The sequence below is a fragment of the Rattus rattus genome, chromosome X (assembly GCF_011064425.1).
Source record: "Rattus rattus isolate New Zealand chromosome X, Rrattus_CSIRO_v1, whole genome shotgun sequence".
In the NCBI taxonomy this organism is placed as follows: Eukaryota; Metazoa; Chordata; class Mammalia; order Rodentia; family Muridae; genus Rattus; species Rattus rattus.
Genome location: NC_046172.1, coordinates 121,048,455 through 121,064,783, shown reverse-complemented (window position 1 = coordinate 121,064,783; position 16,329 = coordinate 121,048,455).

Genomic DNA, 16,329 nt, shown 5'->3' with positions numbered 1-16,329 from the left:
ATTCGGGGACAAAGGAAAATACCATCCTATGATTCATAAATTTATTTTAGCTAGCCTTATTAGGCACACTCAAGCTCTGCAAAGGCAACTTACAGTAGTGTGGGCCTTCATCCTATCCCAGGCTGGACCATAAGTGTGAAACACCATCTCAGCCCTTTATCAATAAATAACAGGACACTGGGGAAATTCCCTTTAAGGTAATCCTGTTTAGGAGAATTCCACAGTGCCTGATCATAGGCTGTTGGCTGTGAACAAGTTGTACAGGCCCACCCAAGCTCACAGAGAGACTTGCAAGGATGGATTGCCATTTTTATGTATTTCACTAAAGCTTATGAGAATGTAGGGACAGTATTAATGAATTAACATTATTGGAGCCCAAGAGGACTTGAGAAAGCTATGGGAACAGAAAAGTAACAAAATTTCCGCAAACGATAAAAACATACAAATCCAGGTAAAAATTATCCAGGAAATCATGAGTTAGAGTTCATTCAATGATACCTACAAATTACAGTCAAGTTTTTAAAGGTAAATAGAATGAAGAGATTTTTAAATGCAGTATACAGTCTACAATCCCTACCTAGGAAATAGTGCCAACAGTTGGTGGACTTTCCTACCTCAGCTACATAATCAAAGCAGCCTCCTATAGACATATCTAGTCATCTATGTCTTAGGGGTTTCTAAATTTTTCCAAGTTGACAATTCACAATTAGCATTCTCTCTCTATCTCTCTATCTCTGTCTCGGTCTCTGTGTGTGTGTCTGTGTGTGTGTGTGTGTCTGTCTCTCATGCTCCCTCTCACTTTGGCTCTCACTTGCCCTTGTTTACATCCTCTCTGTTTCTGTGTGCTTGTCTGTGTGTCTGTGTACAGATCATGGAAACATAACAACATTATATTTTAAGTGAGAAGGGACTAGAATATATGTGACATGAAGGCAGAATGTAGTATTATTTGGGGACAGAAAGGCAACCAACTAGATGGAGACAATAGTTGTAGAGGGAAGTGTAATGACATAGATATATAAATGTCACAATGAAATTGATTATTTTGTATGCTTACAACAAAGGAAGAAATCTTTGTTGATTTAAGGTAGTCATCATTTTGATACAATAAAAACACAAACTATTATAAAAAAAAATAATAAACCTGCTAAATTAGACAATATACCAAGAGCTTCTGATTCTTCAAAAACACTGTTGTGGCTATAACGACAACAGAGGAGAGTGAAATGAATAGTACATAGAGGATAAGGTGTTCAGCATCACTCATCACCAGGTCAATGTAAATGAAGTCAATGATGATACATATCACATATGGTGCCTTGAATGTGACTATCTCCCATAGTTGCAGATATTTAAATTCTTGGGTTCCAGTCAGTGATGGTGTTTGACAATGTTTGGGGAGATTTGTTCTTATTATAGGAAGTATGTCACTGGTGGCAGGTTTTGAGAGCTTAAAAGACTAGAGCCATTTCTGGTTCACGGTTTCTGGTTCCTGCATAGGTTTGAGATGTGAGCTTTTGTCTGTCTGTTTCAGCTGCCATGCCTGCCTGCTGCCATTGCTCCCATGCCATGTGCTGATGAACTCTCTAAAACTAGAAACTCAAAAAGGCCTTTCATTCTGTAATTGCCTTAATCACAGTGCCATGCATCACACCACCCCCAATAAGAATAGTTATTTTCACAAATACTAAAGGCGTGCCTCTGAGGTATAAAATAAAATGGAATTCCAGCCCACTAGTTTTATGAACATCATGGAAAAACTGTATGGAAGTTTTTAAACACCAAAAATAGAACTACTTTAGATTTCAGTAATTCCACCATGGAATATATATGGAAAAGAAAATAAGATCAGCATGTCAAAAACACTTGAGTGTTCCCATGTATGCTGCAGAACTATTGTCAGTTGTCACAAAAACAATAAGCATAATTGTTTATCAACTGATAGTTGGATGAAGAAAATGCTATCCATATGTTTGATGCAATACTACTTAGCTACTGAAAAATGAAATCCTAGGATTATTTTTATCTTATTAGGGGAATCAGTTTTATGCTAAAAAGCAATTTGAATGGTTTTATTTACTAAATTTGCTATGTAGCACAATTTTTTACCCTTATCTATTGATTTGAACAAAGAATATCTATGCTTAGAAGCATAAAGATCACAATGCTGTCATTTGTGACCGAATGGATTGAATGGGACGAAACTGAAATTAAGTTGGCATAAAAAATACAAAGTATGCTTAACTTCAGTCACATGTGGAATATAAAATACTATGCCATGGAAATTTTATTGTTATTATTTTACCTAACTTTTTTCCCCCTGTTTTATAATGTTACATATTCTTTAAGATATTTCTTATTTACCATTTTATTGTATAAAATAACAAACTAATCAAGAGTATATATTCTATGACATTTTAGAACATATTTCTCATAATTATGCATGACAGTCAAAATATATATTTCATTGAAATGTCCATATCCTTTTGAAAGAAATATAAAAAGAATAAGGTTCATTCATTTTCTGAAGATAAATATATGTTATAAAAATAAATTAGGAAACTTATACAGCAAACAGCTTATCTCAAATAAATATATCCAATATAAAAGTAATTAATGCATTTATAACTAGTATAGATTTTATAAAACTTAATAAAATTAAACAACAACAATCGAGTTTCATCAGCAAATTCTTAATGTTCATGAAAAGTCCATGTTGCCTGCACTACTTTATTCAGGACAAGCATATGTTTGCTTCTTGGCAATATATTTTAGCTTGAATTTTATAGGAATTCCATTTTATAAGTAACTCAAACACAAAAGGACACACATGGTATGTATTCACTGATAAGTGGATGAGTCCACTTGTCAGAATACTCACAATACAACTCACAGATCATATGAAGCTTAGCAAGAGGGAGACCAAATTGTGGATGCTTCAGTCCTTTTAGAAGGGGGGAACAAAATAATCATGTAGAGGGATGGAGGGACATGGGAGGGAAAGAGGAGGGCAAGGGAAAAAACGGTGGGGCGGGATCAAATATGGGACAAAAAAGAAGTTCAGAGGGTCAGGAAAATGAACAGAAATATGTAGCAGTCGGGGGTGGGAAACCAAGGGATGCCACTAGAAAGTCCCAGATGCCAGGGCAGCAAGAGTTTCCCAGAACCCAATGGGGGTGACATTAGCTGAAATATCCAACAAAGGGGAGAAAACCTGTAGAGACAATATCCAGAGGTTAGGCACAGCCCCCAGTTAGGAGATGGGGCAACCCACTCATCTACATATTCTTAACCCAGAATTGCTCCTGTCTAAAGGAAATATGGGGACAAAGTGTAGAGCAGAGACTGAAGGAAAGGCCATCCAGAGACTGTCCCACCTGGGGATACATCGCATATACAGACACCAAACCCAGATACTATTGCTGATGCTAAGAAGTGCTTGCTGACTGGAGCCTAATATAGCTGTGTCCTGAGAGGCTCTGTCAGAGCCTGACAAATACAGAGGCAGATGCTCACAGTCAACCATTGGACTGAGTAAGGCAACCCCAGTGGAGGAGTTAGGGCAAGGAGTGAAGGAGCTGAAGTGGACTGCAACCCCATAGGAAGAACTGTATCAAGTAACTGGATTTCCCCAGAGGTCCCAAGGACTAAACCACCAACCAAAGAGTCATGGATGGATACATGGCTGCAGTTACATGTGAAGCAGAGGATGGCCTTATCTGGCATGAATGGGAGGGAGGCCCTTGGTCCTGTGAAGGGTTGATGCCTTAGTGTAGGGAGATGCCAGAGTGGTGAGGCAGGAGTTGGTGAGCGGGTGGAGGAGTACTTCTTAGAGGCAAAGGGTAAGGGAGATGGGATGGGGGGTTTGGGGAGGAGAGACAGGGAAGCGGGACAGCATTTGCTTAATGGCAAGCAAGCTGAAACTTCAGGTAGAAATATTCTCCTGTAGCTAAGCCACTAAGTCTGAGCTGGACCTAGGCTGAAAACCTAGTCAGTGCTGCTATACCCAAACAAACCAATGTCAGATGAACTGGCTAGTTTTATGTCAACTTTATACAAGCTAAAGTCATCTGATTTTGGCGGGGGGGGGGGTGTTCAGTTAAAATATAATTCCTCTACAAGATCCTGCTGTAAGGCATTTTTCTAATTAGTGATTGATGGGGAAGAGTCCCAGCCCATAGTGGGTGTAGCCATTCTCAGGGTGGTGGTGCTGAGTTTTATAAGAAAGCAAGCTAAACAAGCCATGGGGAGTAAGCTGCAAACAGCACTCCTTCAGGGCCGCTCTTGCCTACAGGTTCCTGCCCTGTGTGACTTCCGGTCCTCAGTACTTTGATGATGAACCGTTACATGGATGAATGCAGGAAATGAACCTTTTCCTTCCCAACTTAATTTTTGGTCATGGTGTTGTATCACAGTAATGAAAACCCTATCATATTTTTATAGAAATATATTTCTGGCATTGAATAAGGGGACACTCTTCAACCCTTCTCTGTTAAATTTAATTGACCTCAATTTTATTTTATATTTAAAAGGAGAAAGGATGATCAACCAGATCATTCAGAAGACCTCATCTCAGCTATTGTATAGCCTTTCTGACACATTAGGCCACAAAACAATTACTTGTAGAAACTATTTTGCCACTTTAACCAGTGACGGAATAGAGACTAAGTTCTCCTTGCTGTTAAGTTACTCAATACCTATTTTTTAAATTTCACTTTAATAAGAGAATTACTGTTTTATTCAAGTTACCCACAAAGAATCATTTCTGTAGGCAAGAGCTAGCTGTCAAAATCAGTCCTTTTTCTGAAACTCACTCTGCTCTATTCTCTAGCGAATACCTTTCAGCACTTACTCACGCTTGCTGGTTTCAATCAATTCCCTTGGTTGTATGATAATATCAAGGTACAGTGATGTCTTGCCCTGTTTTAAAATCTTCAAACAGTTACTGAAGACAGGTGGAATACACAGTGGTCATCTCAGGAAACATTTACCAAGCAGCTACAGCATAACATTTTCTTTCAAATATTCTGTCCTTGTGGTGTGGCAAACATTTTAAGAGTATTTTTATGTATTTTTAGACAAGATAAATAAATAAGTAGTGCAAAAACTTGATAAATGGGGACAACAGACTGTTAAGTATGAAGACCTAGGAAGGACAGTACTTATAAAAACTATCCATTAAATCAACTAAGAATTCTAATTTTTTTCTTTTCTTTTTTTTTTTTTTCAGAACTGGGGACCAAACCCAGGGCCTCGCGCTTGCTAGGCAAGCGCTCTACCACTGAGCTAAATAAATCCTCAACCCCAAGAATTCTAATTTTTAAGTTTTGTTTGGAATAGACACATGGGGCATTTTCATTCATATTTATCTTGCTAGTGATGAATTTGTGCTTGGTTCTGATTGTTTGGATTTGGTTTTCTGAAATGGGTCTCCTTATGAGTAATAAGCTACCTTAGCCTATTCTCATATGCTATAAAATATATTTGCTTCAACTTCACAAAATTCTGGGAATATAGATGTGAGCCACCATGTCGATCTCTTTGTGATTTTTTAAGACTTATAAACAATTCATCTTGTTTCTGATGAGAAGAATGGCCCTCCTCTTTTCAAGTATGGATATACAGAAACAGGAACTTAAGAGTACTCCATCAAGAGGACTTAACTGATCTTCCTAGGATGAAGTACTTCAGCACTCTAGTCATGAAGATCATGGAGAAAAGTTTGTTATGTAAGGATCCTTATGTGGCACTCCATTTTTTTCAATGAGAGTCATAGTTATTAGAACTGCAAATGAACTTGTCAAAGCAATATTTAAATCCATAAATGAACCATAGATTTTACTTATCATGTTCAAACAGCATAATGTAGACCACTTGAAAAATTCTAGTGATTCTAGAAAATATATACTTTGCATTTCATAATTTAATATCTATGACAGGAACTTCAATGACTTAAAAGTGATATGTAGATACATCAACTTAGAGATGATAATATGTTTCATAATGCTATATAGAAATTGAGAAAAATTTACATCTTAATTTAAGCTAACACATTTTGCTTAAAATAGCCAAACATTCCTCATCTGTTGTCTCCAATTCTTGTGAATGCTGAATCAACTCATAATTTCCTACAGAAACACAAATGGGAACATAAAACCAAGAGAGGGTCACTTGTAATTGGCCACTTCTTTTGAAATAAAAATGTAAGAAGACACCTATATAATTGAATCGCCAAAAACACACTTAAACATAGTATTTAATAAACCTAAGTGTATTATTTTTGTAACAACCAAGCAGAGTGTGAAATAGACATTCATAACAGATGACATACTTGTAGTATGGCTTTCCAAGTTTACAATCCCATTTGGATGAAATTAGAAAGTAGGAACATATATTCATTATATTTTTGTTTACTATGTATTAATTTAAGTTTATTCTAATAACCATGTATTTAAGATTTCGATAATTACATCCATCTGCAGGTTTTAATGTATTTAAGAGTCCCTTGAAACAAGAGAAAAAGAAAGTCATTGAGAATATTTGTGAAGATGAGATTTGAATGTTTGATTCTGGAATTGGAATTGCTGAAGGATGAAATGGCATAAAGTCTGAAGGTAGTAATAAGGGTTCTAAACAAGGTGGGTAAGATGCCCACATATGATTGAATAGAAAATAATTATTTAAATTGATGTAATAGAAGAAATTATCTGGATAACAGGACACAGTGAACAAAGAAGAAAATTGATGTTGTAGTTATGGCCTTAAAAAGTAAGACTAGGAGAATGATTAAAATTAAAGCTATGATCACTTGGGAAGGGGTACTGGGATGTTGATACATCACCTATGTCTTATAAAATTTGTTAGGGCAGAAGCAATAATGAAGAGTATTCCAAAGCACCAAGGCAGATAATCTTTGAAAATTACAGTATAATGCCTCAGGGGCAATGTACTGTCTAGTTTTATATTAAATTGAAACAAGCTAGTGTCATCAGAGAGGAGTGCGCCTAAGGTATTCCAAGTTTTTGAGAAAATACCTCCTTAAGATCAAGCTATAGGTGTTTATAAAAACATTTTTCTTAATTAGTGATAGATGGGGAGCTCCCAGCCCATCAGGGAAGCACCATCCTGGACAGGTCCTGAGTTACATAAAAATGTAGACTGAGCATACCATGATGAGCAAGGCAGTAAACAGCACCTTTCCAGGGCCTCTTCATCAGTTCCTGCCCCTGGATTCCTGCTGTGTTTGAGTTCTTGCCCTTGCTTTCTTCTGTGATGAACAGTGATGTAGAGCTTAAGCCAAATGAACTCTCCCCTTCCCAACTTGGTTTTGGTCATTGTGTTTTATTTCAGCAATAGTAACTCCAACTAAAGCAAGCCAATAATAAGTCACTGTGGCATCTATTCATACGTGTGTGTGTGTGTGTGTGTGTGTGTGTGTGTGTGTGTGTGTGTGTGTAAAGAAATCATTAGTTTGGGGAAGAACAAGAGTGAGAGAGATGGGGAGAAATAATGTGAATGTATGTGGCATGTGCAAAATTATTTAAAAACTAAATAAAGAAATTTAGAAAAATATTTCGATAAAATAAAATAATATAGATAGAAAGAAAGAGGGGGAGGAAGGAATGAGAAGGAGGAAGGAAGAAAAAAGGAATAATGAATGAAAGGAAGGAAGGAAGGAAGGAAGGAAGGAAGGAAGAAAGAAAGAAAGAAAGAAAGAAAGAAAGAAAGAAAGAAAGAAAGAAAGAAAGACCAGCAATGAGGCAGAGTGACTACTATAGCCTTATGACGTGTGACTAGAAACTAATGCCTGTGAGAGAGAATGATGGGAGAAAGTCTGGAAATAGTTCTGATGACTCATGCAAATGTAAAGGAAACAATGTGCAGGAAGTGAGTTCAGTAAGAGATGACAGCAGAAAATAAACTTCCTTAAAATAAGCCTAAATTTTAGGTACAAGAACAGGAAGGAACACAGCAAGCCTCCAGAGATACAGGCAGAGATGGGATACCTAGTTATGGAGTGCAGATCCAGAATTGCAGGTAGATGTGTAGTACATATATACAATGGACTATTACTCAGGGAGAAGGACAACAACCCATGCACAAAACCCTAGACCCAAAATTTGTCCTGCCTACAAGAAGGACAAGGACAAGTACTAAGATGGAGCAGAGACTGATGGAATGGCCAACCAATGACTGGCCCAACTTGAGACCCACCCCATGGGCAGGAACCTATCCCTGATACTATTAGTGATATTCTGTTATGCTTACAGACAGAAGCCTAGCTAGCATAATTGTCTCCTGAGATGCTCCACAGAACAACCAATGGAAACAGATGCAGAGACCCACAGCCAAACATTAGATGAAGCTCATGGTCTCTTATGGAAGAATTGGGGAAAGAATTGAGGGATCCAAAGGGGATTAGGAACTCCACAGGAAGACGAACATAGGTAACTGGACTGGACCTTTGAGGGCTTCCAGAGACTGCCTCACCAACCAAAGAGCATGGGTTGGACTTAGGCTTTCCACATATATGTAACATGTGCAGCTCGGTCTTTATGTGGGTACCTCAACAACTGGAGCAGAAGCTGTCCTTAAATCTGTTACCTGCCGGAATCTCACTCCCATAACTAGACTGCCTTGTCTGGCCTCAGTGAAAGAGTACATGCCTAGCCCCAAAGTGATTGATGTGACAGGATTAGGTGATACCCAGGGTGAGACTCCGTCTCCTCTGTTTCTCCCCTTTCTTCCACGATGTTTCCTAAAACTTTTAGGTGAGTGTTTTGTAGATGTATAGCATGAGATACGTGATCTGATTGATGAAATGGGGAAGGAAAAGGGCTCTATAGACAAAACTATAATACACGTAATTTTGTGTATAATTATACATATATCATTTTAATGAACTTTTAACATATGGGTTGACAGTGCCCCTTCAAAAGAAAAATAACACTTAACAAAGGTCCAATATAACACATGAGAATCTCTCCTTTGAAATCTTGCTCAAGGCTGTCCAGTGGATTCCCATTGGACATTCATACAGCTTATTGTTATTGCTCTTGGTTGCCCTCCCTCAGTAGTGAAAGGTAAATCTCAATTGATGACAACACCACACACTTCAGAAACAGGACCCAGAAGCCCCTGAGATAGAATTAATTGACCAGAATATCTCCATCCTAAGAACTAATTTTCATGGTACCAAAAGAACCTGTGCAAGCTTCCCAAAAAGGAGAGAGGCAACCAAGAGGAGATCTATGGAAATATTATGACTATGGACATAAACAACAAGTTGTTGAACTGTTAACTTAAGAGAACAGTAACACTAAGTAAACATTAGTGCTACAAAATACCCTAGCAGTAATCATAGGCTTTCTAATAGGGCTTAAGACAAACTTAACAAGAGGGAAATCATGCCTGGTACTGGAAACCTATCCTACTACCCAGAGATAGTAAAGTCATGGATCTTGGAGATGACAAAATCACCACAGTAATTAATGAGCATAATTCTCTAACAGCAATCTAAACAATAAGTTCTTATATACATTCTAATCATGTAAGCAAGTTCTTAGAGTCACAGATAAGTGTAATCTTCACCCCTCATCAAGGAAACTTCTATTAAAACAGATGGTAACCTTTACCACAATTTAAATGCAGATGTTTAATACATTGGATTTCCTAGTACCAGCTACTCAAAAGATACAGAGGAAAGTTTATATACGCACCTAGAATGATGCCTTCAAATAAGGGCAAGGTTTTTTTTAACACTTCCTGAATATCAAAACTGATTTTAGGTGTCTTCATCTGATTCTATAATCCACATTTTACTCATGCCTGACCGAGCTTTAGCACAATGTATGTATGGGGACATGGCACAAACTGTCAGAGATATTGCAGAAGTTATCTTTGGATAATGACTAGAAATAATTATTGTTTCAGAATTGAAATCATGCTTGCCTAAGAAAGTTTACACTACATAAGGAATGATAGTTATATCACTTGCCACATTTTTCAGAGTACCAGATAATAACCCTGAGTGAATTGTATATGCTGAGACTGAAGTCACAGTTTTCATAGTTGTCAACTGTTAACTTTCAGAGTCTATAGTTCTTTAGAGACAAGAGTCTTAGATATTCTAGTTTCAGTCTTTCTGGGGAAAGACTGCCAGTGCTCACTGTGGCTTTGTCAGCTTTGTTCAGCCCACTTCTTTGGAGTCAGCAAACATATTTTTAGGGAGACAACTAAACTAGAAGCAAAATCAGGAGTTATACCTAATTCTTCAAGGAAAAGAACAATGCCAACAATAACAGTACACTGGTATAAGGAGGAATTCAAGCAAAACAAGAACCTCTGTTCATAGACTTATCTATATTACTGGGCAAAGTATACCAAATATGCTCTGTTGAAAGCCTCTGCATGTACTGAATGTAAGAGTTGAGGGAGAAATTATAATGCCATTCTCACCACATCAGAGTTTGCAATCAATTGTTGAGGACTATCGGACAGGTAATTAAAACATGGTTCAATAAGACTTGTGATAGAGTAATCATGTCTACTTGTAGATGTATTTTGGAGGAGTGTCCAGTGAAGATTTACCAGGCTGTAACAGTTTATAGAAGATCCCCTAATGTTGAAGCTGTCATACTTGTATTCAAATTGTCATATTGTCATTATTGTCATAGTGACAAGGGACATCAATTATTTAAATAATGGTTTGGTAAATATTAATTGAGTGGTACTATCTTTGGAGTATTGCTGTATTTATCACAATAATGAATAGATAAAAATATGTAGAAGCATAACCAATGCAAGTAACCAAGAATATAAATTTCAATATAGTATTTCAGAATCATCAAAATTGTTACAGAAGTAAAAATTTCAAGGAAGGGGAATAGGAAGTGTCACATAGGCACCATGAGAATGAGGAGAGAATGGTGCAAATACTAAACACTTCTCCTCTAAGAGACATATAAATCTAAAGGTATATTTTAGTAAAAGAAAAAGAAGAATATATATCATGCATGTCCTTTAGGATTGGGTTACCTCACTCAGAATGATATTCTCAAGTTCCATCTATTGGCCTGCAAAATTCATGATATCTTTGTTTTTAATAGCTGAATAGTTTTCTATTGTATAGATGACCACATTTTCTTTATCCATTCTTCAGTTAAGGGACATTGAAGATGTTTCCAGTTTCTAGATATTATGACTAAAGCTGCTATGAATATAGTTGAACAAATGTCTTGGTGGGATGTTGGGGCATCCTTGGGGAATGTGCCCAGGAGTGATATAGTTGGGGCTTGAGGTAGAACTAGTTCCAGTTTTCTGAGAAACCACCAAATTGATTTCCACAGTGGTTGTACAAGTTTCCACTCCCACCAACAGTGATGAAGTGTTCTCCTTGTTCCACATTCTCACCAACATGTGCTATCTCTTGAGTTTTTGATCTTAGCCGTTTTGATGGGTGTAAAATGGAACCTCGGAGACGATTTGATTGCATTTCCCTGATGACTGAGGACTTTGACGTTTCTTTAAGTTTTTCTCAGTCATTTGAGAATTCTTTCAAATTCTGTTGAGAATTCTGTTTAGTTCTGTACCCCATCTTTTAATTTTGGTCATTTGGGTTTTGGTGTCTAACTTCTTGAGTTCATTATAAATTTTGGAATCAGCTCTCTGTCAAATGTAGAGTTCGTGAAGATCCTTTCCCAATTTCTAGGCTGCAGATTTGTCTTGTTGTCAGTGTCCTTTGCCTTATAGAAGTTGCATGTATGGTATGTAGTCAGTGGATATTAACCATAAAATGGAGGTACCCTGCTACTCTCCACAGACCCAAAGAAACTAAACAAGAAGGAAGGCTCAAGTGAGGAAGCTTGAATCTCACTTAGAAAGGGGAATAAAATAGTCATAAGAGGCAGCTTGGAGGAGAGAACTGGAAGGAATGGGAGATGAGGAGGGCAATGTGGGGTAAGGATCAGGTGAGGGGAAATGCAGGAGAGATGGCTAGATGGCCAGGGGAATGAATGGAAATTTGCAACTAACAGGAGTGGTGAGGTAGGGAATATCTCCAGGATGAGACAGAGACCTGGGATAAGGGATGCACCTAAGAATCAATGAGTGTGACTTTAGCTGTGACTCACTACATTGGGGATGTGGAACCCTAAGATGCCACCTCCTATAGCCAGGCAGGAATACCACTGGAGTGACAACGCGCACACACAACTTTCAAAATTTAACCTTTCTACAAGAATTGCAGGCATGGGGAAAGGAACGGAGACTGAGGGAATGGCCAACCAATAACCAGCCCAACTTGAGACCCACCCCATGGGCAAGCACCAATCCTTAACACTATTAGTGATACTTTGTTGCGTTTGCAGATGGGAGCCTAGCATGGCTGTCCTGAGAGGCTCCTCCCAGCAGCCATCTCAGACTGATACAGACACTCTCAGCTAGACATTGGATGCAGTTTGGGGACTCTTAATGAAGGACAGGAGGAAGGATTGCAGTTCCCTAAGAGGATAGCAACTCCACAGGAAGACCAACAGAATCAACTAACCTGGATCCTGGAGCCTCAGTCTGAATACCAACCAAAGAACATACACAGGCTGGACCTAGGCCTCCCCACACATATGTAATAGATGTTCAAGCTAAGTCTTCATGTGGATTCTGAACTGGAACAGGGCTATCCCAAAAGGTGTTGCCTGTATGTGGGATATGTTCTACTAGCTGGGCTGCTTTGTTTGGCCTCAGTGGGACAGGAAGTACCTAGACTCAAAGAAACTTAAAGTGCAAGGGTTGGGGAATACTGAGGGACACCTGCTTAGAGGGGAAGGGTAGAGGGCATGAGGGAAGGATTATGGTAGGGAAAACTGGGAGGAGGCAGTGAGCAGAATGTAAAGTGAAAAGTAAAAAAAAAATGAATTAAATTGAAAATACAGAAAGAGAAAAATTAGTTTCTGTTTCAACCATGTCTATGAAAAGGTTCATAGGTTAAATTTGACAACAAGAATATTTTTACCTTAATATATATGGTAGAAGAAGTGACTGAGTTACTTTTTGTAGAAATGAAATAAGTAAGAGGTTGTTTGATAATGCATATATACTAAGCATATCACTTGGAACATTTCTGGGGTTCTGTTTTTTTGAGAGGAAAAAGAGAAAAGATGACATTAATAAGCTCCTAAACAAAAAGACAAATCTATGAAAATATAAGAAAAAAAGGAAATCCATACACAGAAAAAGGGGGAAGGCAAATTAAGAGTTAAGAAAAATGAGTCTCCTGTAAGAAACAGCTAGAGGAGCAGGCAAATATTTAAGAAAGAAGACAAAGCTGCTTGGACAAAATAAGAGAATTTAAATGGATAGAAAAAAACTTCGCTGGTTGAAGTGATTTGGGGAAAGGTTAGTGTTAAGAATAACATAGTTTTAGGTATAAAAATGTACAAGATAAACTGTATCTCAGTAAAATTATAACAAAATTACACAGGAAAAATTATGGTATATATGAAAAATGTTGCATTCCCTTTGTATATTACATAATTCCATATTAGGAACTGATGGTAAAAGTAATCCTGCAGAAAAATGAGTAAGATTCATGTATAATTCTTTTGTCCTTCCAGTGAGTATGGTGGCAGGAATTATATGGTGTGTATGCAGAGACATGTTTACCTACTTACAGCGGCAATCCAGCTCTCCCAGTTAGTACTTCTAACAATCCACACCCAACACATGGATTAGAGCATGCTAAGTTCAAACATAAATCTCCAATAATGTCATTCCATCTACCAGTGAAGGACTTTTTGTTACCTTACTATACCATATCATTCCATACCCTAACATATCATAACCATAATCTTAAACTTTAAGTTATATCTATTGGGTAACTGCAAATTCCAGAGATCTCAGACAGAATTTAACTTGTCTTTTTAGTAATTTTGACATCCAAAGCAGTAGCCAAATTCTCCTAGCAATCCTGTCATATTAATTTCTAGTTTTCAGCCTGGGAAACCTATACTAATTGATCTCAGATGTCTTGTTTACAAGTGTCCTTAAATGGTATGGAATTTCAAAATGCATTGGAAGTTTTTCTATGACAAGTACCAGATCTTTGACTTATTTTGTATTTCTATCTAATATATAATGGTGTTTAGTGGAAATTATTTTACACATCAAGAGTTGCAAGTATTCATATTTATTACCAAGCACATGTGCAAAATGGAGCCATTTATTATAATGGGATTACAGATAGATTCCTACTAAAAGACGTTTTTCTCTTTTAGGACTTTAAGTGCTAAATTCAAGGTGGCTTTTGGCCTAATTGATTCTCAGCTGTAACAACAAAAGGTACATATTTTCTGAACTGGATTTTCATTACTAATTCCTATTTTATTAAAAAAAAAAACCACTGCAGTGTGAATTAACCTCAAAAACGCATTAAGATAAAGAAATAATATTATCCTCAGTACTTTTAATGCGACTGTCTTGCTTCTTCCTTTCTAGGTGCAGAGGGTAAGGATATTAGGGATGCAAGCACTGTGTACATCTAAAATATTTCAATCCCCATTTGGAATGCAGTGACATTCTTAGTGTCAAAAAAGTATTACAGCTCTAAATAAGTAACTAAGAAATTATAAAAACATAATGGAGAATAAAAGGAAACTCTATAAAGATCAATCACAACACAACAGTTGTCTTTTGTTTACACTTGATAATGTTTGGGTTTTTTGTGACTGAAGAATGAAATATCAATTCCAGGCAGATGGCCATTAGCATAATCCATAATGCCAGAAGACAAAACAATGCTTTGTATCTATCACCTTCGATTAGTAACATAATGTTTTATTATACTCTGTATAAACAACACCATGTAATCGACTATGGCCCTGACAAAGCCACAGTTTGTTTTCAATAGCAACATCTCTGTTAGGAAGTAAAGGGAAGAAAATATTGGGTAAGTTCTCAAACATGTATCAAAGTGATGGATGTTTCTGATTTGTTCAAACCAAGGCCCCACAGTGCATATAGCAATTCATTTACATAAGGAAATCACATTTCTGTGAAAATCTTCTTTAACAACATAAAGTAATTTGGGTTTCTTAACATAAAATCTAATAGCTTTAGAGATGCATCATTGTAATATGTGTTTGAATGATAGCGGGTAGTTTCAAACTTAGATTTCACTTAATGGTCCTTTGACAAACTCTACTCAACTTGGTTTCCTTAACCTTAATTTTGCCCATTCCACTCCCATCAGAATGGAAAGAAATCAACAGTCTCATGTAGCAAAGCCTGAGAAAATGGATATCTTAGGACTTAAGGTACTCCTGTGCTTAGACTTACTAAGGCACGGATAACAGCAAATTCAGGTGAATGTCTTCTCAATAAAACCTGTGTAGAAAGAATAGGCAAAGGCTATAAAATATGAGACTCAAAGTTCTTTAATTTAACCACAGAACAAAAGTTGTAACCACTTTATAACCTTCATCAAATAGTTCGAGTAAAGCCCCAGAGATCCTGCAAAGCAACAAGGTTTAACTATAACTACGTTGCCTAAAGAGCTGACTGATGGTTGGGTAAGCAAAGGATGCATAGGAAAAGAAAGGGATTCTAAATAATAGTCTTCTAGGAAGCACTCCAAGCAAATGCCTTATTTTTCCTACTCATCTACCCATATGTAACGAGGTATCCATTTTTCAAATATAGTTTGTTGCAAATGTATTCTGTGGGTGGAGTTGGCAGGTCAGTATGCACTGAAGACAGCTGCACTGCCAACATTTCCCAGATCTCCAAAGACAGCAAATAGAGTCAGAGAAACATAAAGACAGGATGCTGGACAGCTGCCACTATGGTAAAATTCCTCCACACTGAACATTTTGTAAATTAGTAAAAAGACCTTGGGAACAGACTAAGGACCCTCTCTGCCTTAGGTGTCTGAATGCCCTTCGCCTTAAAGCCCCTCTCTTGGACTTAATGACATTTATGCTCTTTGGATCACAGAATTTTTATGTGCACATCATAGAAATTTTAGAACTGCCTAAAAAATATAAAGACAAGAGAAAATATTGTCATCTGTTGCTAATCCATACTCTCCACTAGCATGTAGAATCATCCAGTCTTCTTATTCAACTGTGGGTGTGCATGTATTTGTGTATTTGTGTGTGTGTGTGTGTGTGTGTGTGTGTGTGTGTGTGTGTGTGTGTGCCACATGTTTGTGTGCTTGTCCATTTGTTTGTTTTTGTAACACTGGTTGGTGATTGAAACCATGACTTCATGAACACTATCCTTAGCCCCTATTTCGTCTTTTATTTTTAAGACAGGATCCCATAAAACTCCCTGGGA